General features: G+C 39.9%; 1 long non-coding RNA gene across 1 annotated transcript; it reads left to right on the forward strand.

Annotated features, from left to right (window-relative positions):
- Positions 1–942: 942 nt before the first annotated feature.
- Positions 943–4,462, forward strand: LOC133542159 (uncharacterized). Its single transcript, XR_009804079.1, has 5 exons — positions 943–1,043; positions 1,270–1,340; positions 1,468–1,519; positions 2,530–2,599; positions 4,390–4,462. It is a non-coding gene; the product is annotated as an uncharacterized LOC133542159 (long non-coding RNA).
- Positions 4,463–5,084: the final 622 nt, after the last annotated feature.

Here is a 5,084-nt window from a genome sequence, read left to right on the forward strand (position 1 = left end):
AACCACACCAGAGTCCACGTTATGACAGCCTTGATTTTAGTTAAATTAGTAACAGAAGGAATCAACCCGTCATCGATTCTGTTCATAACTTTTATGGAGAGAATTTCTAGGCGCAGTCAAGGCTTTCAGGGGTTCCGGTTTGGTGGCCGCCGGATTAGGTCTCTGCTTTTTGCAGATGATGTGGTCCTGATGGCTTCATCTGGCCGGAATCTTTAGCTCTCACTGGATCGGTTCGCAGCAGAGTGTGAAGCGACCGGAATGAGAATCAGCACCTCCAAGTCTCCCTTAGAGATAGGGTGAGAAGCTCTGCCATCTGGGAGGAACTCAAAGTAAAGCCGCTGCTCCTCCACATCGAGAGGAACCAGATGAGGTTGTTCGGGCATCTCGTCAGGATGCCACCCGAACGCCTCCCTAGGGAGGTGTTTAGGGCACGTCCAACAGGTAGGAGGCTACGGGGAAGACCCAGGACACGTTGGGAAGACTATGTCTCCCGGGTGGCCTGGGAACGCCTCGGGATCCCCCGGGAAGAGCTAGACGAAGTGCCTGGGGAGAGGGAAGTCTAGGCTTCCCTGCTTAGGCTGCTACCCCCGCGACCCAACCTCCAATAAGCGGAAGAAGATGGATTGATGGATGGAATCAACCCTTTTTGTGTGAATGGGAAGGGAGGGTTTTATGGTTGGTGCACTAAATCTAAGTGTATTTTGTGTGTTTTATGTTGATTTAAATAATAATAATAATAATAATAATAATAATAATTAAAATTAAAAAAAATAATTCATAAAAATAGTACAGTCGTAGCCATATGTTACTAATAATTGTCATAATTCAGTTATAATTTTCCTCCTCATCCGATTGTCACTTTGAAATATTGTCGGTGTCCGGGGCTCCGGGGGTCGCGGCCATATATTTCCGCCGTGACCCTGCGCGTCTGTGGGCGCGTACCCCGGGGGCGGTCGCGCGCGGTATTCCGGGAGGCACGCGCCGGGTCGCGCGCGCCGACTATTCAAACGCGGAACAGTTTGCCTCGAATAACGTCGACAACGGTAACGTAAAGTAATTATTTGTGACAAGTAAAACATTTTTAATTTTATTTTAAGAGTTTGAATGCCTCGTTTTGGGGCTGGACAAAGATCATTTATCATCCGGCGAGGGAGAAGAGTCACGACCCGGAAAAGAAAAATACATAACTACTTACCACTTTGACACGCTGTTGACTCGTCTAATGTTCAACAGTTTTATTCATTTATTTCTCTTTATTCCTTTTTTCAGCTTACCTTCAGTCGGCGGCTAGTTTGTGTCCGAAGTGCTGAATCTCATTGCGGGGCTGAGAGGAGGAGAAGGTTTGTTAATCCGTTCGCTCGCCAAAAATAAAACATACACACACAAAAAAAAAGATGTCCAAGCTATTAATATGGCGGTTGAGTTATGTAGAATAATAATGTTCCATTCCATTCACTGCGGCACAAGAGGAGGGAAGAATACATGGCGAGTCCAAGCTGCAGATTATGAACCGTTTTTGGTAAGCATCTCTCTCTCTCTCTCTCTCTCTCTCTCTCTCTCTCTCTTTCTCTCTTTCTCTCTCTCTCTTTTTCTCCCTCTCTCTCTTCCATCCTTGTCGCTCTCTCTTGGCAGTGATGTGCAAAAGAACCATTCAATTTGAGTTAAAGGCCTACTGAAATGAGATTTTCCTATTTAAACGGGGATAGCAGGTTCATTCTATGTGTCATACTTGATCGTTTCGCGATATTGCCATAGTTTTGCTGAAAGGATTTAGTAGAGAACATTCACGATAAAGTTTGCAACTTTTGGTGCTAAGAGAAAAGCCCTGCCTTTACCGGAAGTTGCAGACGATGACGTCACATGTTTGATGGCTCCTCACATATTTACATTGTTTATAATGGGAGCTGTCACACCAAGTTTCTTCCACCCTACTAAAACCTCCCCCCCCCATTTACTTCCGGGGTCATGATTAATACAGACGTTTTGTTAACGCTATATTATAAAAATATAACGCTATATAATAAAAATATAACGCTATATTATAAAAAAAAAAACAATTAAAAAACAATTTACAAACACAAGCTATGGGATGACGCATTTACTTCCGGGGTCACGTTTCCTCTTATGTCATCCCATAGCTTGTGTTTGGAAATTTTTTTATAATATAGCATCTACAAAACGTCTGTATTTTTATAATATAGCATTATATTTTTATAATATAGCGTTAACAAAACATCTGTATTAATCATGACCCCGGAAGTAAAGGGGGGGGGGTTTGTAGGGAGAAGAAATTTGGCGTGACAGCGCCTCCAAAAAAAACTGCTATTCGGACCGAGAAAATGAGTTTGAGGATATTGATAGCGACGGACTAGAAAAACAAAAAACAAAACGCGATTGCATTGGGAAGGATTCCGATGTTTTTAGACACGTTTACTATGTTAATTCTGGGAAATCCCTTATCTTTCTATTGTGTTGCTAATGTTTTAGTGAGTTAAATATTACCTGATAGTCGGAAGGGTGTCTCCACAGGTGTCTTGACGCGCAGTGTCTCAGGGGAGTCGACGGCAGCTGTGGACGGCACAAGCTCAGCTTTTCTCCGGTAAGAACTTACTTTTTAACCACAATTTTCTCACCGAAACCTGCTGGTTGACATTTGGTAGGGATCCATGTTGGCTTGACCGCGCTCTGATCCATAGGAAAGTTTCACCTCCGTGAATTTTAAACAAGGAATCACCGTGTGTTTGTGTGGCTAAAGGCTAAAGCTTCCCAACTCCATCTTTCTACAGTGACTTCTCCAATATTAATTGAACAAATTGCAAAATATTCAGCAACACAGATGTCCAAAATACTATATAATTATGCAGTTAAAGCAGACGACTTTTAGCTGTGTGTTTGTGCAGCGCTCATACTTCCTAAAAACCTGTGACGTCTTGCGTACACGTCATCATTACAAGACGTTTCGAAGACGAAACTCCCGGGAAATTTAAAATTGTGATTTAGTAAACTAAAAAGGCCGTATTGGCATGTGCTGCAATGTTAGAATTTCATCATTGATATTATAAACTTTCAGACTGCGTGGTGGGTGGTAGGGGGTTTCAGTAGGCCTTTAACTGAAGGCAATAGGGCCTAATGTGAAAAAGAAGCGACAAAAAAAAAAAAAAAGAGTATCTCTACGTCAGTGGTGTCCAAAGTGCGACCGGGGGGCACCCACGGCACGTTTTAAAAATACTATTTAAAACAAAAAAAAACACATATAAAGTGGAATTAAAGTGTAAAGGGGCGCAATGTAATGAAATATTGTAATATCGACACTGCAAAATGTTGGTATTTTCGTGTACAGGAAGCAGCGTGTAGGTAAAATAATTATTTCATCTTTAATCAGAATAAGAAATACTTTATTAATCCCTGAGGGATTAATGAAAGCTCTATCTCTATAAAATAATCTAATTATTTAAACATTTTTAAAAAGTGTTTTAAGCTAAATTTTTTGCAATGTTATGCTTAGGTCTTTTAACACAGTGGTTCTCAAATGGGGCTACTTGAAGATATGCCAAGGGTACGTGAGATTTTTTTAAAATATTCTAAAAATAGCTACAATTCAAAAATCCTTTATAAATACTGTGGAGAGACGGAGCCGACGAGCCGTCAGGGGGCGCGACAACCAGGCAAGACATAACAAATATTGAAATAATAAATGAAAGTCAAACCTGCTATGATGCGTCCTGTATCCATCGTCACTACAACCCACACATGGACGGTAGGAAGGCCGTCACAAATACATTTATTGAATAATACTTCAACAAAATATGGATTTAATTTAGGGACGGCGTGGCGCAGTGGGAGAGTGGCCGTGCGCAACCCGAGGGTCACTGGTTCAAATCCCACCTAGAACCAACCTCGTCACGTCCGTTGTGTCCTGAGCAAGACACTTCACCCTTGCTCCTGGTTGGCGCCTTGCATGGCAGCTCCCTCCATCAGTGTGTGAATGTGTGTGTGAATGGGTAAATGTGGAAGTAGTGTCAAAGCGCTTTGAGTACCTTGAAGGTAGAAAAGCGCTATACAAGTACAACCCATTTATCAATTATTTATTTAATTTCATAAACTGTTAAAAAAATACAACAATGCAATATTCAGTGTTGACAGCTAGATGTTTTATGGACATGTTCCATAAATATTGATGTTAACGATTTATATTTTTGTGAAGAAATGTTTAGAATTAAGTTCATGAATCCAGATGGATCTATATTACAATCCCCAAAGAGGGCACTTTAAGTTGATGATTACTTCTATGTTTAGAAAACTGTATTTATAATTGAATCACTTGTTTATTTTTCAACAAGTTTTTTTTTTTTTATATCATTTTTTATTTTGTATATCTTTTTTTCCCAGATAGTTCGAGAAAGACCACTACAAATGAGCGATATTTTGCACTGTTATACAATTTAATAAATGAGAAACTGATGACATAGTGCTGTATTTTACTTCTTTATCTATTTTTTTCAACCAAAAATGCTTTGCTCTGATTAGGGGGTACTTGAATAAAAAAAATGTTCACAGTGGGTAGGTACATCACTGAAAAAAGGTTGAGAACCACTGTTTTGACACACCCCTTATGGTTGAGGAATTCACATTAGTCGCATAATTTTGATCTTTACCTCTGTATGTATGATGATATTATCGCAGATGTTCAAGATGCAACCTATTAATCAAATTTGAATAATAAGGTATTGAGACTGATTTGCTGGATTTAAAGATTCCTTTTTTATTTATAAATGAAATTTTAAATGGGTATTTGGTGGGTAGATTTTGAAATTTGTTGTTATTCCATAAGCTGTGTGCTTCCAGAATAACCTTTTTGCAGAATGGACTCTGATATTAAAAAAAGAAACAATAATGAAATACAAAACTATGTATGTCTGTAAATAAATAGAGAGGGGAAATTAAGATTTTCAGTACAATCCCATTCAAGAGCAGACAAACATTACCGGGAGATAGAACAGGATCGCTGGCGGGTCTTCCAACTTCCGGCACCCCTTACAAAAAAAGGTGAGAAACAGGTAAACACTGGGGAGGTTAGGTGGGGG

Source organism: Nerophis ophidion, linkage group LG24 (genome assembly GCF_033978795.1).
Source record: "Nerophis ophidion isolate RoL-2023_Sa linkage group LG24, RoL_Noph_v1.0, whole genome shotgun sequence".
NCBI lineage: Eukaryota > Metazoa > Chordata > Actinopteri > Syngnathiformes > Syngnathidae > Nerophis > Nerophis ophidion.